Consider the following 16,863-nt stretch of genomic DNA (forward strand, 5'->3'; position numbering starts at 1 on the left):
AACCACACGTACACACTTTTGTGGCCACACTGCTTATTTATAAAGGTGTTCGTTCAACGTGAAAAAAGGTGATAACCCTTTTATTTTTTATTGATAAAAAAATATTCGCGCATGCGCTTGAATTTTCATGCCATAGCGCTGGACGTCAAATTTTTGACCCGTGAGAAATATAAGGCTTTCCCTTTAAAAAAGACATTTCATGTCAACGGTTTTTAAATGGGAGAGGGGGTTAAACAGCTATGTTGATTTGGTGGGAAGACAGCGCAAGTTATTAGAACGCCTCTTCAACCGTTAAATTATTAGTATTTTGTCGTCGAGGTAGTGGCGCCACGCTATCGTCTCTTTTTATCAGATGAACTCTACGGCTGTCTTCTAGTTTCGAAAGAGTCGCACATTTCAATTGTTCCCTTTCCTCATCGGCACTGACTGCGCATGCGCTAGGATTCCGCGTGCTTCGGTTACGAAACAGACGCCAGTGCTCCGGAGGCGCCGAAACAGCCATGACTGAAGAAAGTCACAGTGGAAACACGCCTCCTCTGTTTTTCTTCGGAGACGAAGCAAATCCGAGCACAAGCCACGAATTCTTCGAGGGCGCTTCATGCACGTCCGACTATTGCGCTACGTGAGTCTTGCCGCTTGTAAAATTCTCGCTGAATACTGTCCCCCGTACGTATGACCCGAAACACAGGCTTTGATAGCTATAGATTTGTTCCTACTTCAAAGCAGGCATTTGACAGACAACTTCCGACTGCGTACTGCGCGGGCGACAATCGTAGCTTTTTTTTTTTGAGCGTCGATGCAAGATGATGCGAAAATATCTTCACGGAAAGCACAGCTGCGGTTATTTGACGTTAAGATCCGAAGTAATGTCACGGCGGGAAGAAAATGTTTGTCGCTCGTGTTTGGTCCCCGTATCGCACGCCCTAGTGGCTACGGCATTGCACTGCCGAGTTCGAGGTCACCTCTGATCCTGGAGCAACGGCCTATCATTGCTAATGGTGAAATGCAAAAACTCACACGCGTCTTCGTACCTGTTATAGAAGACCAGGCGGTGAAGGATCATTTGGTTCGTGTCAGACTTTTCGAATGCTGCTGGCGGCGACCTTTCAAAGGCATATTTTTCTAATGGTCACCTTTGAGCTAAATAAACTTCTTTGACGTGGACCCGGGGAGCTGGAGAATCCTAAGCAAATCAGGTATGGCCGATGTACCTTTAGATTCTGTGATTCGCGTACGTCCGATGTACATTTAGAAGCAGCCATTACCACACGGCCCGTCAGTGCCCACTGCTTCACCTGATTTACCGCACCGGCAGCTAGCGCCGGACCATAAACAAACTAGTGCATGGGCATGGCCAGCGCGCGACCACATTCTGTAATGCCGGGACTACAGGGACAAACGCATACGAAACGAGAAAGAAACTACTCCTCTGTACTACCTAGGCAAAGTCAGATATTCAAGCAGCAGAAGCCTCCATATTTTCTCTCTCGTACCCGCTTTTACTCGTGCCTGCGTACAACTGTCGAGTAATTCCTCAAATGCCATCTCGTGCTGGGTGACTGCCTCGGCAGACTGATGCGGCCCCTGTGCGAGAGTCTGTCTAACGCATACAATAAAACAGTCCTGCACCGTTCACGCGCGCTGCTCAACGCGCTGCTGTCATCTTCATGATGTCTCTTCCCTTTATAGCTGACGCGACACTTAAATGCATATTTAGGTTAGAGAGTAAACATTGGACAACTTTTTTTGCTGCCACGGTAAATAAGTCGCAAGCTAGAATGATTTGCGGTATACATCTGCAGATGCACGTTCCTTCATTTACGTTTTTTTTTCTGAGGCTTATGTTTGCAATTGCGGCTTGTTCGTGCCCCTGTAATTCAACCTAATTTTTCGGAAAAGCAGCTGCACGTGTCCGTTCGTTCGTTCGTTCGTGAGTGAGTGAGTGAGTGAGTGAGTGAGGGAGTGAGTGAGTGAGTGAGTGAGTGAGTGAGTGAGTGAGTGAGTGAGTGAGTGAGTGAGTGAGTGAGTGAGTGAGTGAGTGAGTGAGTGAGTGAGTGAGTGAGTGAGTGAGTGTGTGAGTGAATGAGTGAATAAACCTTTATGGGGTGCAGCAAAACACGATTAAACGCGCAGCCGGCTAATCCCACGATAGGACTGAAAAATCTAGTCTGCCGGCCCGATCTCGGGTGCGCTGGACGGCCAGGATTTGCTCCTCAAAGACCAGACTTTGCAGGAGCGCGTCATACGTGTTATACGTGAAGCGAACTCGCAACACATTTTTGGCACACATGCTTAACTTGAACTGATTGAGTCCTTCTCTTCTGATGTGTTCAAAATGAGTCTTCCCTAAGAGGCAACTGTCGGTTCACTATTATTCTGTGGAAGCCATGTTGTTGGTAATTTTATTTATTTTTAGGATAGATTCCTCATGGCAAGGATTCGTGATTCACCGTTCATTTAAATTCCCATGAAAATCCTAATACCACCATGGAGATTGCGAATCCAATTCGGCGTAGAAGGAGCATCTCTTTTTATTAGAGCTCTCCTTCGAATCAAAGCATGCAAGAAGTTCACGCAGCCTCTTCTTTTGAGCCTCACCACCCTATTTTATAGAACAATTAGAGAAACATTTTCCGGTGAGCGTACTCGGAAATTATCATTGGGATTCTCCTCCACGAGTTATTGACGCCACGACAATTTGAAAACCGAACACATATAGCCAGCTACAAAGCACTAATCATAACTGTTTTAAGTGAACAAAAACTCAAGTTCTGCACTAATGAAAACTAAACTTACTTGCATGTTCGTGCTAGTCAAAGAGGTGTTCCGCTACGGTCGATGGTCGTTCCCCACCCCACGTATTACACAATGTTCCCTTTATGTCAGCCAGCAAGTAAGCATTTAGGTAAAATGAAACATTACATGTACCAGGTTCATTAACAAAATATCAATTTGCTTGTTCCAAATTGTGCTTTTAGAAAAGCTTCATCAGATATTTCCTGCCTTACCTTCAAGCAAAGAGTCCAATACCAATACGTATGTCTAATTCTAGGATTTGTGACGACTCCTTCGAAGACCTGTGGAACGCATTGAACAGCTACAACGGTGCCACGGATGTCACGGCTATGTACAACACGGCCATCGACCATCGTTACCACTCGCGAACACGCTTAACAACCCTCAACGGAAATATTATTTACACAGGCCACGACAGCGGTTCATTTACTGCAGAAGAGGACACACTTTACGAGCGTCACCGTGTCGGTTTCCGTATGAGCAGCCCCAATGCGAATTACCAGGATAGCTGATAGGAAAGTTGGTGCGTGAAATCCATATAGCGTGATAGCCATACTTGGACGACCCAACTGACAAAGAGATAGTTTACAAATTTGTAGCTCTGCCCGCCGCCAAGCAAAAACACATCACAGCACTGTAAAACTGCATGTGCTAGACCACCATGTTTGCCATCGGCACCTTAGTAAAGCCTGAAATATGCTTATTGCTGAAAATGTAGTGCAAATATTGGACTCTGATTAGACACAACGAAATTTGTAGGACGCTTTAGCTACGCCTTTAAGAGTGGAACGCGATAGCGTTCACAGGTCCCTCGCTGCTACTCGCGCTTTCCGGTAACTGCATCTTATGTAACCGTAACGTTTACCGGGAAACGGTGGCCGCAAACGCAATGCACGGAAGTGAGCTTTCTGGTTGAAACGCGGCTTCTTGTGTGGGCCGCTTATGCCCGGAGGCGAGCGCCATCTGGATGGTTTTGCACGGAAATGGGTACGCCACTGCCCGTGGTACGCTGGAAACGCTGGAAAATTGGTTTGTGCTAGAGCTCCCGCGTAAAAGAAGGTTTTCTCGTATATTCAAATTACAATCTGATGCCATAATGTCTGTAGGTTGTGTTTAAGTTGAAATTTACTATGGTTCGGATGCTTTTTACTTAAATTCAATTAATTCAGTAACCCATTTGCGCTACACGGAAGGCCTGCGCGATCCGGTATGCCGGATTCGGAATGATTTTTTGCTCACAAGATGGTCAACGCCGGCGCTGGACGAAAACACCGAATTATCTTCGACAAGAGGCCCGTAATGCTATCGCGTTAAATATGACTAATCTCATCTTTGGCATGGAACACTGTCGTGTTCTATTCTGGTGTATTAAATACAGCTCATATTTTGGGGGAAATCCAACGTTGCGTATTTTCTGTCAAGCATGTCTCTTTCTTCATATGTATTGAAGACATATTCACAGAAAGAGCACCGCATACGGAAGCACTGAAGTCAGGTTAGCCTATCACTAAACATCAACTAAATTTCCTGCTTTGTTTTTTCAGCACGATATGTTGACACTCGTTGAATGACCCTTGCACAGTGACGAGCTAACACTTCTGTTATTCTCTCAGGCCATACACATGCCACTGAAAGCGCAGTCACCAGTTGCCCAGCTATGGTGTCCAGCAGCAGCATCAATCACGCACAGCCCAGTACAAGCCGCACTGGCATGGAGGAAGCGTCGCTCATTCCGAAAAACATTGCTAGGTGAGCCCACGTTTGGCAAAATGTGCTTGCATCAAGCGAATCACAGACGGTGCGTAATGCTGTCCGTGGATAACTATGCCTCCGCTGTCGAACTTTTCCTATGGAGGAGAACTCTGATGTTTGAAACGCGCACAATATCAACCGTTATTCTAAACACCGGCTATGGTGGAGGTGGTGCTAACGTGCTTGTCATGCTCAGCACTCTTGCAAGTTTGTCAAATGCGTAAGGACTACGCCATGTTTGTTTGCAAATATAGTAAAAAGATAGGCCTCCCTGTAAAAACAAAATAAATAATGGGTTTTACGTGCCGAAACCACTTTCTGATTATGAGGTACGCCGTAGTGGAGGACTCCGGAAATTTCGATCACCAGGGAAACATTAACGTGCACCTAAATCTTAGCACATGGTTGCTTTTGCATTTTGACCCCATCTAAATGCGGCTGCAGTGGCCGGGATTCGATTCCGCGGCCTTGTGGTCAGCAGCCAGCACCATAGCCACTGAGCAACAACGGCGGGTGTCTAAAGCAATGGAGCAATGCAGTGACAGGCCATATCGCTTGAGTGACGTTCATTTCAGAGTGCAGCGATAATTCTTAGACTTTCGATGATTCCACTATATACCAAATGCTCAAATATTGTACCGCTTTGTTATGACTTTCGTTTACAAGGTAACATATGAGCCTGGAGGGATGATGACTGTATGACGCTAACGGAATGATGGTGGAATAAGAAGGAATGATATTACTAGATCGCCGGATCGAATCCCGGCCACCCCGGCCGTATTTCGATGGAGCGAAATGCGAAAACACCCGTGTACTAAGATTTAGAATCACGTTAAAGAACCTCAGGTGGTTAAAATTTCCGGATTCCCCCACTACGGCGTGTCTCCTAATCAGGTCGTGGTTTTGGTACGTAAAACCTCATAACTTAATTTTAATTTCAAGGAATGATATTGATGTAATGGTAAAGTTGTACAATGGCGACGGTATCACGACAATTACAGGCGCATTCTTAAGTCATGGTGATGGTATAAGAAGGACGGCCTGACGGCGACGGTAAAGCAACCGCATGAAAAATCGATAATGACGCCGAGCGCACCGCCAATGCGGCATGGTGATTATACCGTACTGAAAACGAACGCATGCTAGCGCCTGTGTGACGAAGACGCAATGACAACGATGGCATGACGACGACGGCATAATCCCGACCGATCAGGACAGCATAACTGTGGCCAAATAACGAACAAAAAATGACGTCGATGCACCAAGGAGGGTGGTGTGACGGCAGACGACAATGGGATTACGACACTGAAGTGATCACTGCGGCGGCTGCTGTGAATCGCGTCCCCGAGTCACCCACGCGCTGCCTCTCGCGATCTCCCGATTAGCGAGGCAGTCGCGCCCCACTTGGCTTCGTTTGCAACGAGCCGCGCGAGACACTGTCCGCGCCAGCCAATATATCGCGAAATGAAAACACGTATGTAGCTGCGCTCAAATTAGGCATTCGGAAGTATCATAAGAGTCGGTGTAATTTTTTGTAAGATAAATAAAGAGCTTAAGTTTGTATATGTTGTCCTTCCCCAGATAAGTAACCACTGCTTTTGGTCGAATTAAAGTCGACATTGATGTTAATTATTGTTCGTTATTTTAATTAGGAAAAACAAGCACGTGCCTCTACAGCAAAAGAACTAAAGAAAAATACAGGTTATTTATGTTACAGTAAAGCAGACTGCAATCAGTGTTGAAATGTAGCTTTAAAGACTGAGATTGAAGAAGCAGAAAACTTAATTGTCGGCATATTTCATCCATTGCGCTTCTAAACATCAACGTACTTTCATTTAACCTATTTGCGCACGTGGTGTATGATGCAATAGATTATGCGCATGTCGGTTGATTCGTCTGATGTGCGGGAGCGATAAATTGTACGCATGTGTGTCAGTGTTAACCAACTTGCTACAAAAATAACAGAGACATTAAAGTCCGGAAAATTAAACATAAGGCCGGTGGAGGAAAAGCAGCAGTTTGGTTGAAGACGATTGCTTGTCGAATTGCCTGTTGCCTAAGGGTGACCAATGTGTCTTGAAGAGAGAACAAAGTGCTGGGCAAGTTGACCCTTTTCCCACTCGAAGTAATTGGGGCAACGAAACCACTTATGGTATTGATTTTAAGGGTTTTCTTACTACTGAAATTTATATTACAGGACTCCGAATTATTTTTAAAAAACTAAACTTACGCGACTTTATACTACAGTTATAAAGAAGTGGAAAGTCACCATATGCTGCGGTACTCTTTACCATTTGAGAACAATTGCACTAGTACGTCGCGTTTCAGCTACGCTCATGCTGTACAGTTTATCCGTCATCGGACATTTTTAAGGCGGAAAGCCTTAGATCTCTTTCATAGTCGCGTTGTGATTGCACAGAAGATCGGAGTGATTGCATCACTACTGGCTCGTTCGCCATCGTCGTATTTCAAATCGCTGCCATATCGAGGCCACTAACCATGCCAAAAAAGACAGTCAATTATGATAGAGTCAATTAAGGCACTCGAACTAAGGACCTTTGATACGAGTCGAATCCACGACGTTTTCCGTTAATTAGAGCGAATATGACTAAGGCACAGTTAATTAAGGTAGCCTAATTAGGGCGCTTGAACCCATGACCTTTATTCGGAAAAAGAAGTAATAAGAAGCAAGAATGCCTTAAAACGAAAATGTCGAGTAATTCGATGGTTCTCCCTTGACCGCGCCAACATTAACCTCGACTATCTATGGCGCATGCTAAAGTGATTATCATTTTTTTTTCATGCTGTTCTCGCAATAAACTTGGTCCTTCAATAAATTCTCAGATAAGCAGCTGCGACTGGCAAAGCAGAAGCAAACTTAGCATAGTTGCAAAGAAATATTTATGTACTCCATCTTCGTTGATCCGCAATTCATTCGAATTCGTCCTCTCATTCTTAACTGTTCAAATGGACATGTTACTATGAGACAAAATCGGTTTTGTAATAAAAGCAAGATATTGAAGCTCATAATTTCAAATAGTACCTAAAATGCACTGTATTTCTTACAGCTCCGGGATACACGAGTCGTGATTGTAATTAGCGCAAAAATACTACATTCTCCACGGCGATGCCGACCCACAGCATGCGGTTACAAAGGGAAATTTTTCTAACATGAGCGCTGCTTTGCATCAGCATTTTAGAACCAATCCGCACAGTGTCTTCTTTATGCCCCAACCTGTTTTATTATTAGTGCATAAGAAATGTACCGTGGAGCAAAATATTTTCTTCCGGAATTCATAGGATTCTGTCACTGTGGCAAGTGGAACGCGCATGTCATATAGGGAACTGCACACGGAGGCATTATACCCGTTGTAATTTAACCATTAAGCTGACAATGTTCGTGCAAGTCAAGGTAGGGGCCGTTTCGACTATGGTGGATGAGTGCCCTGCACCAGATGTTGCCCCGTGTGCCGTTTGTGCTCTTTCAGCCGGCGCAGTGTGCCTTTGCTGAGTGCGAAACATTTCAAGTAGCCCGTTTACTAAATAGTACTTTGCCTTGCTTGAACTTTGTTTTATAAAAATGTAATTTCAACTTTTTCGCCACAGCTGTGTCTAACACCAACACCTTTATTAATTGCAGCTTTTCTCACGACGCCTGGCGTTACCAATGGAACACCGAGCAGAGGCCAATTACCGACGGGACGTAGGCCGTGGTCACTCGCCTTTACAACAAGCATGGAAGATAGCTCCAACATGTTGCGTGGCAGAAGTGTACTTATTGCGTATAAAGAGACAAGTTACCAGCGGCGCCAACACTGTTTCCGCATGAGCCAATCCATGAATGTTTTTGAAAGAAATCTGTCCCCTTTCCATCACCCCCAATGTGGGTTAGCAAACCGGGTGCTCGTCTGGTATACCTCTCTGCCTTTCCTGCCCTTGCTCTCGCTCAGTCTGTGTTGATGGGAATACATGCAAACTCATACGACATCGTGCAGTTCAAGTTTTTGCATGAATTCGTGCTTATGTGACTGAACTGCGAATGCGCGCTCCTAGATGATCGCGTCAAGATGCGAGACTAGGTTCCATTCCATGATCAATTCACTCGCAACTGGAACCAGTGCGTGCCAATTGGTCTAAAATTTTGTTTAGCAAGCGGAAAATCAGTGGGTCCGTCGCGCTACCACTAGATACTTTTTTCATTGAACCGATCAAACTTAGAAGAGAAAATATTATGATACCAACGCAGCGTGTGATTTGCAATCAGGGCGGTGTTGAACACGTCTATACCGAAGGGTTATAACGGTGCTGTAACATATTCGGCACAGCGTGAGAATTACTCCCGTGTAGCGTGTTATCAGCATGCGACATATTCCACTGCATACAAGTTACAGTTTACAATTTGGGGCAGCCCAAGTCAATTTATACTGAAAATCTGTGATTTTATACCCAGAAAAAAGCAACAACTGCAACGTAAACATTAGAAATTTAATGAAAACGTAACTGAATGAGACAAAATTATTCGCTAATTCTTTCGCTCTGTTAGCATAAATCTTTACCAAGTATCCCCACCATATGCTCCTGAAGCTTTAACGAACTTCAATCGCATTGATACGTTAAGAATCAAAGTACACAACGATTTCTAATAAGTGTGGAACCACCTGAAATTTATACCGCTGTGTTAACAAGAACGTCTACACCTTGCTGATACAACGGCCTTCCAAACTGAATGCTCTATTCTGTAAGCTGATTAGAATTCTATGAATATCTCAAGCATTCTTCGTTCTGCCGGTATCTGTGCAACCTCTTCAATAACACTGACTGATGCACATTGAGAGCTTAATGGCGTGACTAGCAAAAGTTAGTATGCTGGACATTAAAAATGAACTCCTTAAATTCCGCTTATTCAATCGCACTGTAGTTCGTGGGAAGTCAACGATAATGCAGCTCAAATCATTAGTAATGTCGTTGGGAATTGGCGTTTAATGCTTTTGTGACGTACGAAGGTATAGACACTATGGCATGGTGTGTAATGATGTGATTATCATTCTTAGCCGGCCATCTCGAAATCAGATTGCATATAAAGGTGTATTCAGCAATGCGGTATGCCCTTCAATGTTTTGTAGGGAACCTCGTCGCATCCTGAGAAGGGTTCTGCCGCATTCTCGTCTTTTAATCTCTCCCGTTTTCCTTTTATTCAATGTCATGCAATTTCTGCGCACTTAGGGAACATGCGCTACTAGCTACAATCCTTGCAGCGCTATTCGCACACACACTTTTAAAGAAATTTGACGCTTCCCGTTGCACCATTTAATGGCATTGCCTCGTGAAACCATGTCTCTTTGCAAGCTAATCTTCTGTCTGCAACACGAATCCTAGATAATCGCATTGACCAATCGTTTTGAAAGTTCTCCTATCTTCTGTTGATGGCATATACAGGGAGATTGGCGGGGCACTGTCGATGACAACCGTTTTCCATTTCTTAATGAGTTGCTAATTATGCATTGCTTACCGCCTGAGCTTACGAACTTCAGCCGCAGGAGTGGCCACATCGGGTTCGAATAACCAGTTTCTGAAAGACGAGTACGTCATTGGCTGATGAATGTATGTGTCCTAGGAGGTCAAGAATCTCTCATCAGGCTTCAAACACAAAATTATAATCCTTCGGTAGAATTATGCCCTCTCAATTTTTCTTTGTCCTCCTCTGTAACGCGCTAGGTGTAGCGCTCGAAATAGTTTAGCTTAAGGAAAGAACTCCATGACGTATCTAGTGCGCATATAACTAGATAGTCCGGCAAATATAGTGGGTCAAGCGTTGCACGCACAAGAAATTAACACGCGCTATTTTCCTTCGAATACTTTTGTGTTTTGTCCACAGCATGTGATAGAGCGTAATAATATATCTGCAGAATTAAGATATTGCGCGGCACACTCATCGCCGAGCACCAAGTTGTTGCGTGCATTCAAGACAGTTGCCGAAAGGAAAAGCGTCAACTCCTGAAGCACTGCAGTAGGGTACCCCCATGACTAAAAGCTTCTTGCCTCGCACCACCTTTGAGAATGAAATATTCGTTGCCTTTGAATTGCCCTTCCACGGGGGGGAATGAAGACCTTTGCACTTTGGATCGTACAGGTGTCACTGACAATGGTAGCATTAGTTACCTGAACCAGGCGTTCAGCAGCAGCATTGATCACCCAACGCACAGCGCACGCCGCACAGGCATGGAGCAAGCATCAGCCATTATTGAAGGCGACGCCAGGTGAGCACACGTTTAGAAATGTTTAATTCCAAAGAAATTAAGAGACAAAAGGGATGGCTACCCGGGGAACAATCATGCCTGTACTGGCTAATTTCTCAGCGGGAGGGCTACCTCTGATGCCTGAAATAGGCACTGCATCCGCAGTTGTGAGCGTTGGGGAGGAGGAGCTTGCCATGACATACCTAATAGCTGCAAGAGCGCGACTTCACGCGGAAAGAGTAAATAAAAAAATAAATAAAGAAAGCAAAGAGGCAGCATGTAGCACCAACGTTACAGGTAAAGGCACGCTTTCGGGATGGTTACCTTGGATACTCACACCTCCTGTGAAATATATTAACATAGTGAGGAGCAAGGTGTTCACCTAAAAGCGCGTATAATGAAACAGAGCATGTCTAAGTGTACCGAAGTAATATAGCGTACGTATGCAGGCAGTAAGCAAAGCGGACGAAATTAGTCCGTACTCCCACACTACAGGGTACATGAGATCGTGGTTTTGCTACATAAAACCTCAAGAAATTACTTTTTGAATTTTTATTATTTTCACATCCGCCAAACGTTTCAATGGCAATAACAAGAAAGATATTAGGTAACCGTAATTTATGCAGTTGCTCAGCCGCGAATATCTCAGCGAGAGATCATGAAATGTGTCAAGATGTCAAGAAAAGTACTGCGAAATCCTACTATTTATTTTTTCTGGTAATTAAGCACTCCCTATTGTCAATGATGTCAAAGTACATGTTCCTTTAAATTTAGCCGGCCGTGGGCTATGCTTTTTGCATTTGCACGCGCGTTCACGATTGTTTCACTAATTTACTTCATCATACGTGGCTGATACATTCCCGCTGACATCCACGCGATATTATAAATTTGCACAGGTTTCCCCTATACCAGAATTCTTCAAAGGCTTACGCGTCCATTGTTCTCGCAATAAAGCCATTGTTCTGATTTGAAAGTTGTGCGTGACCAATTAAATAAACGCGCGCTTACATTCGCACATACAGCGTTGTGAGAGCGGAGACAGCAGTGTCGCCCTCGGAATTTATACAGACCATCACGGCGATGGCGACGCCGACGGCACAACTGCGTCTGGAGTGTCCATATACTTGCTATCACCATACAGAATACGCTTGCCGAAGAGCGGCAGAACAAGCCTTGGCAGGTGGCTTGGACGCGTTGACAAATGAGGCTTCGGTTTCCGAGATAGCTAGATGGGTGTGCATGAGTTGGCCATTAACAATCGCCAAATAGTCAGCGTAACTCCGTTGTTTAGCGAGCTTATGAGATCTTCGAGCGAACATTGCAAATAGCCTCTCAAGTTTCAGGTCAGAGTTGAATGTCCAATGTTAGATTCTTGACTATTCGCTCCATGCCGGGGAATATTATTTGGCTTCCAGGCCGCAAACGTCATTCGGTACACATTGTGGCGGTTAAATTACCGTATTTACAGAGGCTTTCCATGCACCATCAACAAAGCCGGCTGCCTTGGCACAACTCTCCGATATGAATCATACAGTGAATCCTCTGGGTCAAACATCCACGCAATATGAATAGCCTTGAGAGCCCCTGCGTGGTAAAGTTCTCCCCTATGCTTGTGTTGTGTAAATGAACCATCTTAGCGGGATACAAATCGCGATATGGGCCTAAGACCTAACATTCTCTTAATTCCTTGTAAATACAGGAGCTACATCAGTTTCTAGTACATCACGTAGAAGAAAAACTTCAGCTGCGCCTTTGTGTTCCAACCATGAGAAGGCGGGATGTGGACACCAAGGTTCGGCCTCGTTTTCTCAGAGACAGGAGACCTCGAAGACTCGCATGACCAGCACCGTTTCGTATTTAATGATGGTTATTTTTTTCTGCTAGAGGAGTACGTAATGAACTGTTCTTTCTTCATTGTTACTCAATATTCTTTATTTTAGTCATGAGCGAATGTGCTTGGAGTAAAATATGAAATGCATAAATTGCCAGCGAGCCACTTAAGCTAGAGAACAGACAAGGTTTGCGTAAGCATGGCAACATTTTGCTAGCATATCCTTATCTACTGTAGGTGAGTAAACCTTATCGAAAGATGTTGCGACGGTGAATAAAAACGTTTTACGAATATTTCATATCAATAATTCTGCGTCCATGAAGTCACGACCATCTTTCTAGCCATGCATCTTTGGTGACAACGCCTCGGACACCGATATTTGGGCATTACCATGGCGGCATAAAGCCTATTAGGAAACAAGAACAGATGGCGGCGCCAAAGTGTCCTCTAGGTGATACTGGGAGAAAGATTGATAGGATATCTCGAGGGATTCTCGCATCGTCGCAACCACCTTTCTATCATAAGTTTCACGGCGCATGCGCCGCCCAGGCGGACTTTTGGAAGTCACGTGAACTTCTACGCGTGGGGGGGGGGGGGTAGTGACCAAGAGACGTCGAGCAGAGAAGCCTTACTCCTTGGTACGCAATGGCTTCCCACTCTCTTGACCTGTGCAGCGGAAAGACCGCTTAAAAGGTAGCGGCAATAGGGAACGTTCGCCTTTGGACAAACACCTGTAGTCTCCTTCACGTGCCCTCCTTATCAAGCCATCTTTTTTACCGGGCGTGTTAGAGGTCATTAGCTTACGTGTTATGCATGTGATTGGGCACGTGGTACAGCGTCTTTCGTTAATACGTGAGCCTTTATTAGAACATACACTGTCTAAATACTACTAGCCATACTTTCATTGTTGTTCTAATATTATTCTATAGATGCAACTGCTTCGCCCTTCCGCGAAGACTGCGTCTATATTAGCACAAGGGCTCTTTCATTCCTATATCATAGATCGCAGTATATTCTTTCAGTGTGATGTGCTTGTATGCCTGAAAGATTTTGGAGGCAAACGTTTCAACAAGGGAACTTGTCCTGGTGTGTTGTGTGCCCTAGTCGGAACATTGGCTTCAGATAGAATCTTTGTCCAACCACTGTCTCAGTGTTGATGTGAATATCTGTCTCGTGTTGCAGAATTGCAGAGACCACCGGTTTTCGCCAATGGAACACGCATTACCAACCGGCTGATGGCACTTCTACCGTCTCGGGTAGGTGCGGGAAGGTTATCGGCCGTTAGTATACCACGGGTTCCTTTCAAGTTTAGGGAGGGAACTAACATTTGCTATAGCACACGGCACATTTATACAGCATTAAGGAATGAACTCTAGTGGTATACATGTCAAATGCACGATTTGATTATGAGGCATGCTGTAGTATTGGACACCGGATTTATTCTCATCACCAGGGGAGCCTTAAAGTACTACTGACACAAAAATTTTCGAGCTTGTTTTTTTTCGCTTCCGCCGCTCGTCGACGCCAGCGGTAGCGAACGAGCAAGCCAGGTGAGCTGGCGATCACTGGAAAACTGTGTAGGCCTAGCTGGCTCGTCGTCGGATCCGAGGCCGATGGCCCTTACGATCCGTCCGCAGCTCGTCATAAAGCACCTGTGTTCCTCAACACAATCAACGTCTGCACACTTATGTCGCTGTTAAGTGACAATACAATTAGTTTTCCGACGCCGTTCGTAGCGTTTAGAAAACACGTTAGCCAGGCGAGCCGCTTCGCAGAGACGATTGTAACGGTGGCTACGCCAATAATTTACAAATCCGTGCAACGTTTCGACATGCACACTTTCGAGGTCACTTTACTCCGCGTTATTTCGACTCGGAATCAAAATTTTAGCTCATTCCTTGTGCTGCCGTCAGCGTTGCGGTTTTCTGCGCTAAAGCGTATTTTAAAATTGATTTTCAATATGTTCTATGCTATATTCGCCGTTTATAATTTGCAGACGATGGGTGTGTGCCCACGTAAATTGATCCCACACAATAACTCGACTTCGAATTGTGTGTATCACGGCTCTTTTCACTTGCCACCAAACCTAACAGCATCGCCGTTGGCGCAGGTGTGGTTGAATAGATACCTTTCATAAACCTTTTCGCAATTCGGTTGATCCAAACTTTTCTTGCTTCAGTTAAATCATTTTACTGCTAAGAATTACTTGCCTGATCTAATATACTGTGATAACCTAAGAATGGAGTGCAAGCTTAACTCCTATGGACCGAGTGCAAACGCCTTCAGCCTTTAAAAGCCAAGCCAGCTCGAATCCGCTCGCACTTCAATGACCTTGCTCTGCTCAAACACAATCGAAGAACGAAAGCTCACAATTTCAAGTTAAAGCATTATCTTTGTCTCAGCGCTTATATGACGATCACCCATAAAATTTTCCATGATATCCAGGTTCCATCTTAAAATACGGTTCCAGATTCACCGCTTTTCAGGGTTAACTGGTGTTTTCATAAGCCCTATTTTGTTCTTGCGATATTAAAGGCAAAAGATTGAAAGTTTATTCCATTTTATTCTTCAATAACAGCAGCAAATTAGCATGCAGCCATTGTTCCGTACGTGTATTTCCATGTCACATTTTGTTCTATGACATGCGGCACCGGCGTCTGGCGCTGAGTCTCTTATCAGAGAGCGCAGCCATTATCAAACCGCGACAGAAGCGAGAGAACCAGAATCAGCCATTGCCATGTCAACCAAGCTCCGGTCTAGACTGAAAAGACGAAGGAATAAAGCATTGATCAACTCCTAAAAAACATGAGCGTCCTTTTCGTAACATTGCGTTGTGGCTTCCCACTTTTGTCCTATCAATTTAGAGAATCACTTCAGACAGCCGTAGGGCTGTCAGGGTCTCTTATTGCTTCCTGCTCGTTCCTATCACGGAATGCTCTAGCCTCGTTGTCGCACAATGGGAAATGGGCACCTCTGTTTCAGGGCATACACACAACACAGAAGCCGGAAGCGCTGGTTTCACACTTCCGGTCTACAGCAGTAGCAGCGGCGGTGTGGACAACACAGTGGCCAGTACAAGCTACGCGCCAATGCAAGAACCATCGGACATGTTTGAAAACGGCACTTGGTGAGCTAAACTTTTGTATGAATTTCTTTCGATGGAGCAACTCACTGAGATGAGACGCAACGCTGTCTATGGCTGAATTGTATTTGCACTGATCAACTTCTGCGACAGAGGGAACTGTTGTTGCCTCAAATGCCAAATCTGATCTGCAGTTCGGAGCAAATGGGGCAAACAGGAAGTTTAGCTCAGGAGCTAAGCACATTTAAAATGAGAAATCAATTTGCTCGGAAACACACTGCATCAATATTAAAGTTTCGAGCAATTCAGCAATAAAGACAAAACCCCATTCTCTAAACTGCGTCTAATCACACATCTAATGAACAGGAAATTGATGTATTACAGAGCGCTCTGAAGGGCAGTAGTTTATGAGCAGATCCTTTGGGAATCCTGGCAAACGCAAACGTCCTGCAAAGTGGAAATGAATACGGAGGAAGTTGTTCACTTAAGATTTTCTAAGAGATGCAGCTAATATAACAGCTGTAGATTTTTTTGTATAGTTAAATTAGTAAACTTGCTTTTTTTATTTTTCTCGCAAGTTAGCGACTTCAATATTTTTCAGAGTTGCCAACCTAGATCAAAATTGCGATCGATGCAGTTGCAGGAACTTAACTGTTTGAAGCAAATTTTATACTATATCTGAATTCATACAGAAGTCAATGAAGAACTCTTTTCTCCGCCTAAACCGGCTCTCTGAAAACGCTGCTGCCGCTTATGTGGCCAGTTATTCCCTACGCCTATAATTTATAATTGATGTATTTATTTGCAGAATAAATTTTTATATTGTCCAAATTTATTATGTACATGTTTTCGTCTAGATACGTGCTAAACTGGCACGACTAGAAAAAGCGTACAAGTTTACACCACATGAATTGAAGCACACCATAACATAGCATGAGTCATGTCAGCAATGACTAGAATAAGCATAGATAAAGAACTAAATTGCATATTAACGACAACGTAACCAACAACGTTCATTTAGTTCATAGGACAGAACATTCAAAAAAGAATCAGGAAATAACGCATAGACTTGACACATGTGTGTCCTATTCTGTCCGTATTATTTTTTTTTTCATTCCTCCCCTAAATTGTAGGAACGATGTCGTGCCAACAATGCGAGACTCCAC

The 16,863-nt window shown here is 44.3% G+C and overlaps 1 long non-coding RNA gene across 1 annotated transcript; it reads left to right on the plus strand.

Annotated features, from left to right (window-relative positions):
* The first annotated feature begins 473 nt into the window (after positions 1-473).
* LOC129381358 (uncharacterized) lies at positions 474-8,386 on the plus strand. Its single transcript, XR_008609553.1, has 3 exons — positions 474-622; positions 4,410-4,545; positions 8,189-8,386. It is a non-coding gene; the product is annotated as an uncharacterized lncRNA (long non-coding RNA).
* The last annotated feature ends 8,477 nt before the right edge of the window (positions 8,387-16,863 follow it).

Source organism: Dermacentor andersoni, unplaced genomic scaffold (assembly GCF_023375885.2).
Source record: "Dermacentor andersoni unplaced genomic scaffold, qqDerAnde1_hic_scaffold ctg00000033.1, whole genome shotgun sequence".
NCBI lineage: Eukaryota > Metazoa > Arthropoda > Arachnida > Ixodida > Ixodidae > Dermacentor > Dermacentor andersoni.